The sequence below is a fragment of the Solanum stenotomum genome, chromosome 3 (assembly GCF_019186545.1).
Source record: "Solanum stenotomum isolate F172 chromosome 3, ASM1918654v1, whole genome shotgun sequence".
Taxonomy (NCBI): Eukaryota; Viridiplantae; Streptophyta; class Magnoliopsida; order Solanales; family Solanaceae; genus Solanum; species Solanum stenotomum.
The window spans coordinates 56,617,771-56,637,132 of record NC_064284.1 but is presented as its reverse complement, the minus strand read 5'-3'; positions in this window follow the sequence as shown (position 1 = coordinate 56,637,132).

Sequence of the window (19,362 nt, the reverse complement as noted above, 5' to 3'; positions counted from 1 at the left end):
CATCAACACCTAACCTCTCTTTAATGGAAACTTCAGATTTTTTCCCCATAATATGATTCACCACTGATACCGACTTAAGATTACTTTCATGCTTCATTGACCTACAGATGCTAAAGGTTACCTCCTCATTGTTTCATCGAAACATCATCTGCCCTCTTTCCATATCGACCAAGGAACACCCAGTTGCAAGAACTGGTCTCCCTAAGATGATAGGAACCTCAAAATCAACCTCACAATTTAGTATCACAAAGTCCGTCGGAAAGATGAATGACTCCAGTTTCACAAGGACATGCTGGAGCACTGCAATAAGCCTCTTCACAGTTCTATTGGCCATAAGTAAACGTATCGTAGTCGGCTTCAGAGCTCCTAAACACAACTTCTTATAAATGGACAATGGTATCAAATTAATATTGGTACCCAAATCACACAAAGCTTTCGCAAAGTGTAATATCCCAATTGTATAAGGAATAGTGAAATCTCTAGGATCCTCTTTCTTCTGCATAAGTGACATAGTAGCAATAGCACTACAATGATGCAACTTCTCTTCATTGTCAAAACTGACGGCCCTATTTTTGGTCACCAAGTCTTTCATGAATTTCGCATACCCAAGAATCTATTCTAAAGCTTCTGTCAATGAAACATTGATGGATAGTTGCTTCAACATAATGATGAACCTGCGATACTTTCCCTCTTCAGTCTTTTACACCAACCTTTGTGGGAAGGGAGGTGGAGGTCTAGGCATGGGAATAACTTTTTGGGTCACCTCAGCTTCCTATTATGTATCATCTTTCGAATCTTTAGTAACCTCAATCTCATCCGCACTTTTTGCTATCATTCTTTCGACCTCAGACGACATGGATGGATCTATAGTCTGCTTTCCTCCGCGTGTAGTGCATGCCATACAATGACCATCATTTTTTAGATTTTGGATGGTATTGCTAGGAAGTGTGTATGGCTGGCGTGGGTTCACATTAGCTGATAACTGACTAAATTGTTGCCCTAGTTGATTAATCGACACTACATGGGCATCAACTTTCTGACCAATCCCAGATAAATCATTAAGTATCTCTGTCACATTTTCATCTGTCTCATCAAACCTCTTCATCATTTTCTGCATCATATCTTCAATGTGAGTCATACTAGTATAACCTTTCTATTACCATGTGGAACATAGGGCCCAACCTTCTCATTCCTGTTGCCATAGTTGTTCCGATTGTAAATGTTATCACGATTGAAGTTCTCATCCCAGACATAGTTTCCCTCACGATTGTAGTTTCCATAGTTTCGACCTTGGTTTCTTTGACCTTGGTGCCAATTATCCGTATTGGAACCTTGTGCATTGGTTCGAAAACCCTTTATCTGATCATTTACCAAATTCACTTCCTCCTCATAGTAGTACTCCTTAACTGGCGGTGGTGGAGTTCTAGTCCGATAATTTACTACATTCACTTTCTCTACACTTCCACTCACATGCTTCAATACCAAGCCAATTTCAGTCCTTATTTGAGCTACTCTTCATAGATATCATCATTGGATTGACTTGGTGCAGTTTGGACAGCAAACATGCTTCTACCAATATTCGCCTTTCGAGTGTTGTATGCTTTATTGTTCTAGGAGATCCTCATAAGTTTTTCAGCAATCTCCTCAAAAGTGCACTCACCATAAGATCTTCCAGCAATAGTATCTAAAACAACCTCTCCATTGTCACCATGTCCTCTGTAGAAGTACTCCTTCAGTTACTTAACATCTATGCGGTGATTCAGAACATTCTTCATGAATCCAGTGAACCTATCCCATGAACTACTTACTGACTCTCCAGGTAGTTCCGTGAAATTATTCAATTTATCTTTGAAATTCAACTTCTTGGACACTGGAAAGTACTTTACCATGAACACCTTGTGCAATTGGTTCCATGTGTATATTGAATTGTATGTCAACTCAGAAAACCACACAGCAACATCACTAGTCAACGAAACTGGGAATACTCTCAAACTTATAATGTTCATATACAAGTCTGGTCGTCCCACTCTACTCTTACAGAGACTTGTTAATTTAGCCATGTGTGTGTATGGATCTTCCAAAGCTAACCAATGAACAACCCTAAGTAGTGGATGGAGAACAATAGGCCAGTTGATCCAACCTCATCGTAGTCAACCATGTAGTTATCACGAACCCTCAGTGTTGGCGGATTCTACACCCTTTCTGCTTTTTTTATTAGATGACCACCTTGAAACTGAGCGGGCACATTAAAAACTCCAGGAGGTTGCACATTTGCTCCATCTCCTTGACCCTCTCCAATTGGATTATTGTGTACCCCAATATTAGCCATTCTTCTCAAAGTTCTTCTCAATTCAGGATCGTAGGGGATCAAGGGTTCGCCTCGACTCTGTGTACTTGACATACAAAAGAGGTAAGATATGTAGAAAATAAAAGCAAAAAAAATATGTAAGATTAGGAAATACTTGACTAAAGTTCAATAATTAAGTTAGTTTAATCCAAAAGTCGTATTCCTCCGCAACGGCGCCAAAATTTGGTACGCCCAAATTACACTTTCCAAAAGAAGTAAAAGCGGTCGTTGCCAAATAAAGAACCTAACTTTCAGGTTAGGGTCGATCCCACGAGGAATATAGTTTGACTAAAAAGAGATAATTGTGAGTTAAGTTTAAGTCTAAAATCGACCCTATTTTGAAAGTTAGGTTTTTTATTTGGCAACGACCGCTTATACTTCTTTTGGGAAGTGTAATTTGGGCGAATCAACTACAATATGGAGTTTAATGTACTGCTCTCATACCGAAAAGAGAATGTCCTACTTGCCAAGGTATGGATAATAATTATGACCTTATGTGTGGATCCAGTAGCTAATATCTAATCGGGGCATACATATGGGGGTACATAGTTATGGGACATGGGTAATCACCGCTAGTCAACCTCGGTGATAAGTATACTTCCAACAAAACACATGGATAAGCACATTCATATTCATAATCTTTGAAATGGTAAGAGTCCAAAAATACCAAATCATTTATAAAATTTCATAGCAATAAGAATAGCTCATTTAAAATCATTATTTCATAACATTTTTATTAGAGACACTTTAATCGAAAGCATCAAAATCATGATAGTCTTTTCACAATAAGAAGATATTTAAATCAGATATGGATGAATCATAGCATTCTTTCATCATCGAAGGTACTTCAATCGGAAGCCTCAATTTTTTATAAAAAAATTGTATAAAAAATTGATGATATTTCAATTGTAAGCTTCCTTGATTCATAAAATTCTTCAAATAAAATGCATGTATATCAACATAGCTTGAATCATATCATAAAATACTCATATGACACGACTTATTGAAAATATTTAAATACGATCAAATCATGCCTTATAAGATCATTCATGGAGCGAGAAAACTTTGCTTCAATTGAACCCATGATAACATCATAAATCTAGAAATTGGGTGAGAATCATAAGTAGAAATTAAGATTTATTTGGGACTCGATGGGTGAAGGGGAACCCATTGATGAATTTTCCACATACCTTGATAAAGCCCTGGATTGAAATCTAGAAAGGAGACTTGAAGCTTAAAGCACCCTCGAATCACCTTGAGAGAAACTTGGAGAAGACTTGAGGGTTTTGAGAGAATGAAAGTGAATTAGGAGGGTTTGATCCTTAGGAACCCTTAAGAGTCTTCTAAATAGCCTCCAAATAACGTAGTTTAGGGATTAAAACAGTAAGAAAAGAACCCATTAACCCTGAAGTAAAATTGCCGAATTCAAAAGACCCAATTAACCTTAAAGTAAAACTACCGAATTCACAATACAGACCCATGCACGGTCCATACAAGGGACAACAGACCATGTTTGTCCTTCGTAAACAAAGTTACTAAAATCCCCAAACTTATGATGTTGGACCATGAACTAGGATCCATTAGTAATACTCTTGTCCATGGTACGTAAATCCACTCGTACACTAGAGTTTCAACTTAGGATTTGACCTTCAGGCTTCGAACCACGAGCATTCAAGTACACACCATACTTTCTTTTATTGGCCTTACTGGTCGGTCGTTAATGTACTGTAGACTTATGGTACTTATCATGCTTTCAAATTGGAGTTTTTCATGCATCTAAAGCATTTTTTAGTAGATTTGATGGTATTTTATAGAAAATAGGTTTTGAACCAGTCACAATGAAAAAGGTTGAAAAAACAATGTGTTTAGAGTTTGATGACTCAAACTATGAGCCGTCAACTTTTCTACGAGCCATTAGAATGATTTGTAGATTGGAGCAGTGATTTATGGAGTTAAGTGTAAGACGATGAGCCATAGGAACTTCTATGAGTCGTATGAATAAGTCATAGAAAAGATGAATGATTTTGAGCTCAGTACTTGAACTACAAGAAGCTAGGGCGGGGCGTGCAAAGTTCTACGGGTCTTAAGACATTCCCGTAGAAAAGTCCAGAAGATAAGTTGTACATGCGGCTTTGACAAGAGGTCTCTACGGGCCATAGGAATTCCTATCAATTGTAGGACCAAATCATAGAAACCATATTTTCCTATGTTTCTTTTTTCAACTTAGTTTCGGATTATATGTCTATAATTAGTTGTTTAATTCTTGTTTATACTATTAGACAATTGAATTCTTTATTTTTGGTTTGGAGAATTATTTTGGTGAACAATTTATCCATATTAATTCTTGGAACATCCGTTTAATACAATCTTTCGTTCATCAATTCAAGATTATGAAATTCAACTAGTCTAATTGTAAGTTCCTGATTTGTTTTAACTAAATTATTATGAGTTGTGATAACTAAAGCTTGAGTAGCTAAATCCAGAACACTGGTTGTAGGAACCATGAGGAATTAAAAACGTAGATCTATGAATTAGTAATTCTCGAATAGTGTTTGTGCATGTATTTGTAACACCTCAGAACCTACCTTAAACGCTGCAGCAAAAAAAGGGTTGAACCTGAAAATTTTTGGAGGACCACGAGCCGTGGATCCCCACACGAGCCGTGCGATGGCTCGTTGAAGCAAGGTAGAGCCACCAGGGCTTAGGCGTTGAACCATGGATGGGTTCATCGTCCTAATCCAGCAGACCCCCAAGCCCAAGTGAAGAACCATTGTGGCATTCATGGTTCGTGGTCCTTCACACGGTCCATGAAGTGGACCGTAGATGTGAGTAAACAGAACCAGTAGACACTGGTCAGCAACCACAACCTACTTGATGGCTCGTGGTCCCTTTAACGGTTGGTCAGTGGCTCCATGGTTGACCTCCGTCAGCTTTTAAGACATGATCGTTTTGGTCTTTTCCCCTATTCATTGGGCATTTAAACTACATCGTTTAACACCTAAACTACGTCGTTTTACTCAGTTTAAGCTTAATAATCTAGTCAGAACCCACCCAAAATGTTTATTCTCGAAAAATCATCCACATTAAAACGAAGAGAAGAGAAAGAGGCACCAGTTTCCTTCAACAACAACCAACAGTGTTCTTCAAGTTTCAGCCCCAAAATTAAAGAATTTCTCCGTAGATTTTGTCATCACGGATGTGGGATTTTACTAGTGGGTTCCTTTCATCTACTAGGTCTCTAGACTTCAGTCAGTTCCTTGATTCTACATAGCTTGTTTATGCCTAGGGTTTATTAAACCTTGGAGAATTGTTGTGATTTAGTTGTTGTATAATTTCTCTTAGTTCATGAATTATACTTGCTAGGTCAGTTAAACTGATAATCATGCTCCAGATTTTGAATGTCACATTTTCAGTATATAAATGTTTCATTCTCAGATTGGATGTCGGTATTTTAAGTTGTTCGGCAATTCAGTTACATTTGTGTCATATATAGTTGGAAGTAGACTTAGCACCGAGTTGGACTAGGGTTCAACGTAGCCTAATAGTCCCAGAACTACGTTCCCCTATAGGAGTATAAGTCCCCTCTGTTGAGCATCAGATTTAGTGATCATGCCAGTCATGCCTTTATACCCCTGGCAAGGTATATTGGGTCCTCTCAATGGGGCGTATACATTGGACTCCACATTTAGCTCACGTGGTTTATGTCAGTTAATAGTAGCTCCCATAGTCATACTCTTAGTACATTTGGCCTGGTTTTCAGTATATACTTCAACATTAAATATAGCATGTCATGTTCAAGATTAGTACTTGGTCATTTCATTCAGCTTAGCTTTTTAGTTATGTTTCAGTATTTACATTCTTGCTCAATTTATGTCGTTACTCAGTTATGCCTTGTTCAACTAATATATATTTGTTCGGCTTAGTATCTATATCTTGCATGCTCATTATATTCCAAGTACTGATGCATATTCTGCGCTACGTCCTTTTATGATGTAGGTTCTAGTACTCAGCATCCAGATCGCGCTTAGATCGAATCTCGATCTGCATTCAGCAGCTTCAGTGGTGAATCCTCATACTTCGAGGACAATAAACATGCTTTTCATTTTAGTCTTTATATTCAGTTTTTGGTTTTGTTAGAGTTAGCTGGGGGCATGTCCCATCAACTCAACTCAGTTAGAGGGGCTTTCTAGACATAGTAGTAGAATCAGCTTGAGTTGTTAAGTTTATCTTTTTGTAATTACTAAACTCTTAGTATGTATTATATATTCAGACTAGTTGGGTTTTTCCCCACTTTCAGTATCCATTGTTTTAGCTTCCTCATAATACTTGTCTTATTCAGTTATTCTCAGTATGCTTGATATATGCCAAACACATGGTTAACTTGGGGTCATTCGTGATTCTAGGTCCCGTGTTACATCAAGGGGGTAGCCTCGGGGAGTGACACACTTAGTATCAGAAAATTAGTTTCAAGAGTCCTAGGAAGCCTGAAAGTCGCACTAAGTAGAGTCTCTTTCATAGGTGTAAAGCGTGCCATATCTATGAGAGGGAGGCTACAAAGTGTTTTAAGAAAAACTTCACTTTCTTTGTTATTCTTATTGTGCGTGGGTATGATCCATCTTTTCATTTCTAATTCGTCTTTATGTGTTTCAGATCATGTCTCTTCATAGAGCTAATGCACATAATGTTAATGCACGCAATGCTAACACAGTTCCTCCAGTCCTGAACCATGAGGCTACGAATACAAAATTTTGGAATGTGATCCATCTCTTGGCTCAGAGTGTGGCCAATCAGAATAATCAACATATCCCAGTTCCTGCTAAAACTAATAGTGGATTAGCTGTAGCTAGGGTTTGAGACTTTGTTCGCATGATCCATCCGAGTTTTTAGGGTCGAAAGTTGGTGAGGACCCAAAGAACCTCATTGATGAGGTTAACAAAATTCTTGGAGTAATGCAAGTGATTGGAACTGAGAGTGTTGAGTTAGCATCCTATCAACATAAGGATGTGGCTCATATATGGTTCACTCAGTGGAAAGATAACAGGGGTGCAGATGCAGCTCCTGTGACTTGGGATTGTTTTATTGGAGCTTTCCTAGACAGGTTCTTCCCAAGGGAATCGAGAGAATCTAAGGCACAAGAGTTTATGAACTTGAATAAAGGGTTAATGTAGGTCCAAAAGTATAGGCTGAATTTTACCCAACTCTCTAGGTATGCTCCACACATTGTTGCCAATCCAAGGCACAAATGAATAAGTTCTTGTTCGAGGTATCCGATATGGTCAAGACTGAGTGCAGGAATGTTATGCTTCTAGGGGAAATGAATATCTCCAAACTAATGACTCATGTTCAACAAGTTGAGGAAGATAAGCTTAAGGAATTGGATAAGGATAACAAAAAGGCAGAAGAGGAAACTATGAATACTCATAACAAAAGTCAGATGGTGGGAATCGCTCACAGTTTCAGCAGAGGTCTACAGCCCCAGCACCTTCATCCGCTAGTGCTCCATCCCCTAGGTTTCAATAGGATCAGAAAGGTAGGGAATTAGGCTCTCGATCTTAGGGGAATGCTTCAGGTAACAGAACCTTCCCAACTTGTCCAAAGTGTGGTAAGAACCATCCGGGCGAGTGACTTGCAGGCAAGGAAGCGTGCTCTAGGTGTGGTCAGTCTGGCCATAGATTGAGGGATTGCCCTTCTTCTAGGCAGGGGCAATGAGGTAACGACAATAAGGCTCAGTCTACAACTCCAGTAGTACCAGCAAGTTGCCCAACTCAGTAGAATGCTTAGTCTGGTACAGGTGGCGGTCAATGCCATAACAGGTTGTATGCTCTCCAGAATCGCCAAGACCAGGAAGATTCTCCTAATGTGGTCACTGGTACGTTATGAGTCTTTCATTAGATGTTTATGCATAGTTAGATCCAGGGGCTACAGTGTCTTTTGTAACTCCCTATATAGCAGTAAACTTCGGTGTCAGTCCAGAATAGGTCTCTACTCCAGTTGGTGACCCAGTTATAGTTAGACAGGTATACAGAAATTGCCCTGTCACAGTCTCTCAGAATATCACCTCAGCAAATTGTGTAGAGTTAGAAATGGTAGATTTTGATATCATTCTAGGCATGGATTGGTTACATTCCACTTATGCCTCAGTCGATTGTAGAACTAGGATCGTTCAATTTCAGTTTCCAAACGAGCAATTCTTAGAATGGAAGGGTAATATCTCAATGCTTATAGGTTGATTCATCTCTTACCTTAAGGCTAGAAAAATGATTTCCAAAGGGTATATCTATCATCTTGCTCGGGTTAAGGATTCAAAGTCCGAAACCCAAACTCTTGAGTCAGTCCCACTAGTAAATGAGTTTCTAGAAGTGTTCCTAGAAGATCTTCTCAGAGTTCCTCTCGAAAGGGAGATCTACTTCGAAATAGATCTCCTCACAGAGATCCAGCCTATTTGTATTCCTCCTTACAGAATGGCTCCAACCGAGCTTATGGAATTGGAAGAGCAGTTAAAAGGCCTTCTAAATAAAGGCTTCATCAGACCTAGTATCTCTCCATCGGGTGATCCAGTATTGTTCATGAAAAAGAAAGAAGGTTCTCTCAGTATGTGCATTCACTATCGGTAGTTGAACTTTTGACACCAATTTTAGACCTCCACATTATAGATTAATCATCAAGCTTCTTCAATTTCAAATGATTTAAATTATAAGTTTTATAAAATTTCAAAAATATAATAACATAGTTTGCAAGTTATTTTAAATAGTTGTATCATTTTTATAATTTTTAAATAATATATGTGTTTTATATAATTATGTATATAATTAGTATATTTTAAAAATATTCGAAAATCATCTCAAAAAGTTTTTTTCTTTAATTAAGTATTTGTTTAATTAGTTTAAGTTATGTTTATATTTTTGAGTAAATTTGTTTACAAGTAAATTAATTATTTTATTTTGTTAACATTAAGAAGCGCATTAATTAATTTATATTAACTCATTTTATTTAAATTTTAGCCGAATTCACCAATTAAATTCAATTTGGCTACAATGAAAATTCATTTGGCTATTGTGTGTTGCAATTTTAGCCATTCCTCCTTACCTTACCTTCAACTCATTTTTCAAGCCAATTTTGGGCTCCAAATTCAGCCCACCAACAACAAATTAATTTTTAGCCAACTAGCCCAATTCCAAAATAACAAAAGACCCACCCAAACCCAATTCGACAATACTAAAACCCGACCCACCCATGTACGTCTTCTTCACCCAGAAACAAACGAAGCAAAAAAAAATTCCAACGCGACTGAACAACCCCCTGTACGTTTTCTCCTCTGCAAGAATCCAGCTGTCCAAAATGAAACCCAGAAACGCATACCAAATGCATACAAAAATCTGCAAAATCTCGTGACACGTGCACTCCAAATGGTGCAATAGTGTACCCGCGCCGTCCTCCTTGCCTGCAGCAGCCATCACCCCACGTCTCCTTTTTCCCCCTTTTTGCGGAGTCACAGAGCTGCACAACATCCTTTCACTGTTGGCCTTGGAAAAGAGGAAATAAATTTGAAATTTTCCAACGAATTTTCCCCCTAAATCAGCCCAATTTCCCCATAAATAGTTTTCCACACTCAAGTGATTGGGTACGTTTTTGAGTTTGGTTCTGAGGCAATAGTCATTTCTACACTTAAAAAATTTATATCTAGCTTTCTGATCTTAAGTTCCGAGAAGATCGACGATTAGATTTTCTTAGCTTGCCGTTCGTATTCCAAGTTCGTGTTGAGAATCGCTACCCAAGGCTCGTTGTTCGCATTTCTTTGCCCCTCGAAAGGTAATATTTCATTTTCGTTTCTTAATGCGTTAAGTATATGCTTCTCGACCATTTGAGGTGTCCAAGCGTTAAGATTATATATAGAATATTTCAACCTATTGTTGACTACAAATCAGTTGTATAGCTCATTTATTATTCGAGTGTTGTTGTATGGTTTTGTTCCGCTCGAAATCTTAGTGTTTTTGTATGGTGTTGAATCGGCTTCTTCATATTTTTTTCTTACTATTAACCTCGTTTGGTTGGATGTAAAAGTTTTGGTTTAGTCATGAAGTTCGAAATCACCTCTATGGACGATCTTGGTTTTCATAATATGATGTATAGGCTGTTTTCTTCTTCTTGATTTTAATTAGTATAAATCATGTGAGTTGCCTTTAAGACAAAGTGCCATAATCCACTTGCTGGTTGCTGCACCTCTAAATCTCTTATTTAATAATGTTGGTTACATATCTTTGATTATCGGATAATTCGAGTTAACTTAGATCAATAAACTGGTAACTCCCAAGCCGTTGGAACATTTTTTTCTCATTCTAAACTCTCCTTGTTAAAATGTTCTATTATGCTAGTTAGTTTTTCACTTGTACATCCTTATTATCTTCACCCATAAATCATGCTAAAATTGAATCTTGTTATCCGTACTCAAGTTGGTTTTGAATGTCTCTTCCTTCCTTCTTTCACGTTGCTGCCTAAAATGACTTGATGTCATCAAGTTTACGTCTTCATTTGGGTCCTCTTTTAGTCTGAAATTATTTACCTCTTGTAGTTTGAGTTAATAAAATACCTACTGGTAGTTGTTGTTTCTTTCCAAATTACTAGTGTTGTTTTATGTCTTGTTATGTTCGAGTTTGCAACTTGTTGTATGCTAAGAGGAAGATTTGTTTATTAACGTTGTTAGGATTTGCTCCTAAATGCCATTTGACTAAAGACTAGCTATCTTCAAGATGCCCATAGGTTGTTTGCCATTTTGCTTAACTGTATGAGATCATAAGGTGTATCTTTTCTATACTATTTAGAGTTCACTGTTGGTTAGGAAGAAAATGATTATTATTTGGATTATTTTGTGTTATGTCGAATTAGCACTTGTTCATTTTGGCCTAATTTCTTAAGATTTGGCCTTCTCTTATCACATTTGTTTCAATTGTATCTAGTGACATCGATTCTAGATTTGAGGGGCATGTTCATTACTGTCATCGATTTGTGTTTGTTTTATGTTAAACAAAAAAAAGAAGTTTTAATCTAATTTTAGTCTTAGGATGAGTAGCTTGTAGGATAGATTGAGCATCAATGGTTGTTAACTCCGATACCTCTCTTCTCTTCTCTTACTTATTGTAAAATGTCTAGTTTGCCTTTGTTATAAATTAAAGTCATGCCTTCTTGTAGTTTTACTAAAGTTGTTGTTCTTGTGAATAAGGTAAGTGGGAATGCTAATCTCATCACACTTTCTATGGATGTGAAATCTGCCTCGAGTCTATTTTAGCTCTCATCTCCTATCCTTGCATCTCGTCGTTGGGCCAAAAGCCAATTTTACCTATTATCGAGTCGGCTAAAGCAATAGATTAGAAATACAGGGATGGAAATTTAGATTACAGGTGTCCAAAAGTCCTAAGATGAATTGTATACATTCAGTATACACGGTATACATTCAGTTTACATCGATGTACATGTCAAAAATGTAAACAAATAGGGCTGAGGCGAAATACAGGTGTTTGGAAGCAAGAAATGCATGGAAAGAGCTGATATACACGCCGATATAGACTGATATACAATTGGTGTATACAAAAGCAAAAATTGGATTAAATCCCTAAAGTGGCAGCGAATTTGGCCCAAGAAGGACCCAAATTCAATTTCTCCTTTACTCTTAAATTAGTCATTGTGATTATTGTTTATTTTTATTTAACCCTAACTTTAAGATTATTAAATAAATTGGTTTAATTTCTCAAAAGATGAATCATTTTCTTTGTGTTTGTCACTCCCCGAGACTACCCCTAGACGTAAACACGGGACCTAGGATCACGAGTGACCCCAAGCTGGCATATCATAAGCAAATTGAATATATCTACGAAAAGATAACTAATGCGGAAGCTAAATCATGAAATAACTGCATGGTGGGGAATACCCAATACTGGTATGAATATATATAAAATTCTAAGAGTTTAGTGATACTGAACAATCACTCAAAAACTAAAGCTGAATCTAAATTATGTTTGAAAAAGCCTCTAACTGACTAGAGTTGTTGGGACATGTCCCCAGCTAACCCTAGCAAAACTGAAACTGAAATAAAAGACTAAATATGAAAACATGTTTATTGTCCTCGGAGTATGAGGACTCGCCACTACAGCTGTTGAATGCAGATCGGGAACCGATCTATGCGTGATCTGAATACTGAGGACCTGAACCTACATCATGAAAAGATGTAGCGCAAAGTATGTGTCAGTACTTGGAAGGTTGAGTATACGGGATAGGATAAAAGGTGGACAAAACATATAAGTTGAAGAAAGTATAACTGAGCAATGACATGATCTGAAAATGATGGAAATACTGAGATATACTGAAAAGAACTGAACTAAATGCAATGACCAAGTACATAACATGGTGAGACTGAATAATGAAATATAACTGAAAACCTAGTCAAATGAACTAGAGTCTGACTGTGGGAGCTACTATTAACCGACATAACCACCACGTGAGCTAACTGTGATGTCTGATGTATACACCCAATCGAAGGGCCTGATATACCTTGCCAGAGGTATAAAGGCATGATCACTAAAACTGATGCCCATAGAGGGGACTTAACCTACGGAGGTACATAGTTCTGGGACTATGAGGGTACGCTGAAACCTTAGTCCACTTGGTCCTAAGCCTACTCCCAACTGAATATGTATATGCCACATTATGACTGAAATTCTGAAATGATGAATAGCTCAAAATACTCACAAGAAAAATATGAGAATGTAACAATTTTATACTGATAATGCGACAACTAGGGTCATCCACGGAGGGACCTACAGACCGTCGATTGACCTACCAACCGTAGGTAGTGGTCGTCAGTCAAGCTCTGCTCGACAGGGCTTCCCTAAAATGAGCATAACATTTTGCAACCGTAGTATTTGCCCTACAGATTTAGAGACATTACTTGTATGGTGTTCATGTTGATGTGTTCATAGATCATAAGAGTCTCCCATATGTGTTCACCCAGAAAGAGTTGAATCTTCATCAGAGGAAATGACTTGAATTCCTCAAAGACTATGACATGAATGTGTTTTACCATCGAGGGAAAGTAGTTGATTCTCTCAGTACGCTGTTTATGGGTAGTGTAACACATGCCGAGAAAGAAAGGAAAGAGCTAGCCAAAGATGTTCACCAACTTGCTCCCTTTAGAGTTTGTCTTACGGACACATCAGATAGTAGGGTGATAGCTTAGAATGGATCAGAATCTTCATTGGTAGTGGAGGTCAAGGAAAAATAGGATAGTGATCCTATATTACTTCAGTTGAAAGGTGCAGTTCATCAGCAGAAAGTTCAGGTTTTCTCCCAAAGGGGAGATGGTGTGCTTCGTTACTAGGGTCGTTTATGTGTTCCTAATATGGGTGAGTTGAGAAGGCAGATCCTTACAAAAGCTCGTAACTCCAGTTATTCCATTCATCCAGGTGCCACTAAGATGTACCGTGATCTAGAGAAGTCTTTTAGTGGAACGGTATGAAGAGGGATATAGTAGATTTTGTGGCTAAGTGTCCTAATTGTCAACAGGTTAAGGTACAACATCAAAAACCATGAGGTATGACTCAACAGATTAATATTCCTACATGGAAGTGGGTACTCAAGTAAATCTCAGTACAACATTTCATCCACAAACGGATGGCCAGGCAGAGTGTACCATTCAGACCTTAGAGGACACGTTGAGAGATTATGTGATCGATTTTAAGGGTGGTTGGGATGATCACCTACCTCTCTTAGAGTTCGCTTATAATAATAGCTTCCATTCTAGTATTCAGATGGCCCCATATGAGGAACTATATGGGCATAGATGCAGGTCCCTGATTAGTAGGCTTGAAGTTGGTGAAGCAACATTGATTGGGCCAAACTCGGTTCATGAGGCTATGAAGAAAGTTCTGCTCATCAGAGATAGACTAAAGACAACTAAGAGTTGTCAGAAGTCCTATGCAGATGTGAGGAGAAAGGACTTAGAGTTCGAAATCGATGATTGGGTTTTTCTGAAGGTGTCACCTATGAAAGGGGTGATGCGATTTGGCAATAAAGGGAAGCTCAGTCCTAGATATGTAGGTCTAATCCTAAAAAGGGTTGGTAATGTGTCTTATGAGTTAGAGTTGCCATCAGAACTAACAACAGTTCATCTAGTCTTTCACATTTCTTTGTTGAAGAAGTGTGTCGATGATCCGGTATTGATAGTACCATTATAGAGTGTGGATGTGAAGGATAGTCTCACTTATGAAGAGGTGCCAGTTGAGACTCTTTGACCGTCTGGTTCGTAGGTTGATGAATAAAGAAGTCGCTTTAGTGAAGGTTTTGTGGAGGAGTCAGTCCGTAGAAGGGGCTACTTGGGAAGTAAAAGAAACCATGAAGGCCAAGTATCCTCACCTCTTTCCTTCCGATTCAGTTGCAGCTTCAGGTAATACTTCCTCTCCATTCTCTCAATTTACTCTTGCGTAAATTTAGTCTCAGTATCTTGTTCCTTAAGTTGTTCTTGCATTTCAGCATTTTTGCATGTTAATGGAACTTAATTCAGTTAGATATCAGTTTCTAGTACTTAGTGGTAGGGATTGCAACTCCTTCCCTTCATACTCAGCCTATTTAGACTTCATTCGAGGACGAATGTTCCCAAGGGAGAGATATTGTAACACCTCAGAACCTACCTTAAATGCTTCAGCAGAAAAATGGTTGAGCCTAAAATTTTGGAGGACCATGAGCCCCCCTCAAAGGGTCGTGGATCCCCACATGAGCTGTGGGATGGCTCGTAGAAGCTCGGTAGAGCCACCAGGTGTCGTACCCTATTTCGAACCGACCGAAACAGTTCACAACATAATGTGGCTGATACTCTGGTTTGGAAAAATAGCTTTTTGTTTGTTTTAGAGTCGCCACCTAAATTTTAAGGAAAATATTAGGAAAACCATTTTTTAAATATGTAAATGTAAACTCTGTTTTGATTTGTGAAACCAATGAGATTCTGAGTAAGGGTTTTGGTTACTCGAGGGGAAGGTGTTAAGCACCCCTCAGAACCTATCCGAAGATAGTCCTTAAACTAAATTTAGGAAAATATGCTTAGGAAAACTTGTTTATCTATTTTCTTTTAATGATTAAACGATAAGTTATTAGTTAGTTTAAGAAAAGGGTACAATACAAGGTATGACATATATATGTCTTATAAGATATATTTAATAGTAGTATTTTATCATATTGTAAAAATAAATAAATGTACTTAAGAGTATGATTTATATGTATAAATATATATAGTTGTATTATAAAATTATCCTAAAAATAAGTAGATGTTGAATTTGTGAGAATCTGTCGTCTTATTAAGACGTAAAAATAAGATAGTAGTTGAGTGTAAATATGTAGTAATATGTGATGTGTAATTTGAATGAAAATATATAAAATGGAGTTTTCTAAAATAAACAAACAAATACAATAAATAATAATGATACTAAATGTTAAAATATCATATAAAGGCTTGTGATTTTAAATATATTTATTATGAAGCGTAATATATACATATAAGTTGTTCAAAACATATGAATGTTTATCATTCTTTTTACATGTAGGGATAAGTTGATGATAAATTATATGTAATAAAGTAATATGTATATTTAGGTGTAGGCATTTATAAATTATAAAATAAATAAATAACATTAGTAAAAGAGATAGTAGATAACACTAGGTTATGTGAAGAAAATATAGAGTATATACCTTTATATGTACGACATATATATGTGTACCTTGTATTTGAACCTGTTTGCATATCTAAAATTTGAAATAGCATGTTAAAAAAAAGATTAAAATGTTATTAGCAATGTTTGATTCAAAAGAGTAAGTATAGTCAATACATTTTATAAAGGGGTGATGTAAAGAGTATGAAAAATAGGCCTAACTATTGAAACTTATTCTATAGTTACATTTGTTTTGTTAAATATATAAGCCTACTTTCTTACTTGTTCTCTTAAAAATGGGTATTTCTAGAGGGTAAATATCTTAGCCTTAAATATATTTCTAAAGGGTAATTAATTGCTTTAGCCTTTAAACTAGTTTCAAATTTATTTTGAAAGTCTTTAAATGATAAGTTTTTCTTAACATAAAGGCCTGAGTAAGGGTCGATAAGTAAAGCCAATAAACATTTGGTCCTCCTCAAAATAAATAACTTAAGCCGTATGTATCTTTCAAAACTACAAAAGGGTAATAATTCTAGCAAGCCTTATATCATCCATTTTGGCCTTTTAAAATCACGTTTCTTCTTCCCTTTTGAGAATAGTGTTTGAAAACACTTTTGGATTCAAACTATTGCACTTTTAAACTCTCAAAGTATAGTGGTTAGTTCCAAAAAAAATTATACTTTTAGATCTCACAAAATGGTGTTTGAAACTAAAAGAAAAAGACCTCATTTTTACACAAAGAATATCCGTGATTTTAAAGCTAAAAATCTGCATTTTCTTACCTCAAAATCCGCATCATAAGACTCTCATAACAAAGCATTTTTTGTTTCAAAAATACACATTTTTGCACCTAAAATCTACACGTTAAAAGCTGCAATTTTTATCTCATGAAATCTGGAATTTTTAAAAGCTAAAATCTGCATTTTTCAAACCTGAAAATCTGCATTTTTTAAGTTCTAAAAAAAATCTGCTTGATAGAGCATGTTGAAACTGCATTTCCCGCGCTAAAATCTGCAATTTTTAAGCTTAAAATCTACACTTTTTTTTTAAACTAGAGATACATCGTTTTAACCCAAACTAGCTTACCATAAAACTCTTGTAACGCAACATTTTTTTGTTAAAAAATATACACGTAAAACCTGCACTAAGGCTGTTGTACAGCTGCAGTTTTTTAGCTCTCAAAATCTGCAATTTTAAGTTAAACATTTGCACTTCAAAGTTCACAAAAAGGGGTTGTGTTTTGAGCTTCAGAAAACTTGCGACTTTTACACTCAAATTCCACCTCTTTTGAGCTCAAAATTCAGCACTTTTCAAGCTCGAAATGCTGTATTTTGAACAATAAAAAATGCACTTTAAAAAACCATACTTCAGACACTTCTTTGCAACTAAAATGTTGAGTAACAAATAAAACTTAACTAGAAAGTAACGCTATAAGCTAAGTGGCTATACTAAACCCAATATCTAAGGGCAAACAAGGTGGGCGACTACGTCTTATTATCGTTCTCAATTGGTTTCTACAAACCCAAACAAAAATAAAGCAAGCATAAATATAAATGTGAAAAAACATTAATATGGGAAATGTTAGTCAAAAATAGCAACACACATATATATATAAAGCACATGAAACTTTGAACTAAGAAAGAAGTGTTGGACATTATTGACGCAATGAAGGCTGCTAGACACGAGTAGATAATATAGTAGGCTGTTGGTCGCTTCTCGGAATTGGACAGAGATGGAGTAATATCACAACTCCGAATGCGCTCCCGAGTGTACATGTGAATTAAAATAAAAATAGAAAGATTAGAAAGTGGACTTCAAAATATCGGAAAGAGTGTAAAAACAAAGATCGTGTAGTCGTCTTTTACCCAGGTTTCAATTGACTTACACCAACAAATATGTTCTGAAAGATGTGTATTTTTTTTTTTATTACATACAGGTCGACATCCTTCTAAATTAGTTTATGTTAGTTAGACTTAAAGTTCAAGCTATGATCCTAAATATTTACTGTAGCATAGGAGCCTTTACTCATGCACAACAATCATATCACATATAGTTTCTGGGGAAGACACAATTGATATTTACACCTAGTTTCTAATAAGTAAAGTGAGGATGCTATGGATACTTCTACACAGTTATTAAGCAAAGCTACAATAGACTTAATCCATCTAATTCACCAGGTAAAACAATAATTATATACCAACTGTAGCGTGCATCATCATACTTAAACACTTCGAACTCTTATAGGTATAATCTTAATTAAAAAAACTCAAAGATACACCACACAATCATCCAAAAGCTTATTCCTTATTAGCAGATAAAGGACTTAATGATAAAAGTAATAGCTATTCCTTACCGATTCATAATACTATAAGATCCCGAGATATCTCGTCATTTAAGATCATAGAAAAAGGGAAGATTCAGATAAAGGAAAATCTGGTTGTGTGCAGATCTCCGAGTAAGTAAATAATGCACTTTTAGACTTCAAAAATAATTCAAACGACCAACAAAATGTTATTATATGATCAAGATAGATATCTTTTTTCAACTTTATGTAAAAATTGATGTCTTCCTACCTGCATATAAGAATGTACATGCCAAGGATGTGTATTTTGGTTCATGTTGATTATTCTATATGCTTAAGCTTGGTACTCACACATATATGCAATAAAGAGCAATTCAATCAAGTTAATCACCCCAAGATAGACTTAAAACAGAAGATGAGAGGAGTTAGGAATGTTCGAACATTCTTACGTTCATTCTGTGAACCAAAATAAAATAAAGGAGGCAAGTAACGATCTGATTTGATAACATTATAAAGCAAAGAAATACTTCCAGAGAAGGTGAAACACAAACAGCGAAGTAGATCAAGATTATACTCGAGCTGGTTCGGTCTGCCATCAAGTTAATAAGTAAATGCTTATTTAGCGTTCTTGGTTTTGCGTGAACATAGGCAGTTTTGTTGTGTGTCAATATTTTTGAGAGGAAAAGAAAAAGAAATATGCAGCCGTCCAATCCTTTATATTACAAAGCTATCCTATAATTCTTCTAACCACTTAGTCGAGATGTAAGAGCAAAGAGAGAAACTTATCAAAATTTCATTAAAAAAACAGAGAAAGTTTTTTCGAAAATCAAAGAGAACAACGGGACAACAAGCATCCATGGTGTTTTATGCCTTTGGGAGTCTCTTTCATGTTAAACTAAAGGTTGACAACATTAAGGAAACTTAAACCAGATTACATTGTAAGAGATACACACCCAAAATCATATTCAAGTCGAAACAAGCATAAAATAGACATTTATCATTGTAAAACGGAAACTTAACTGTAG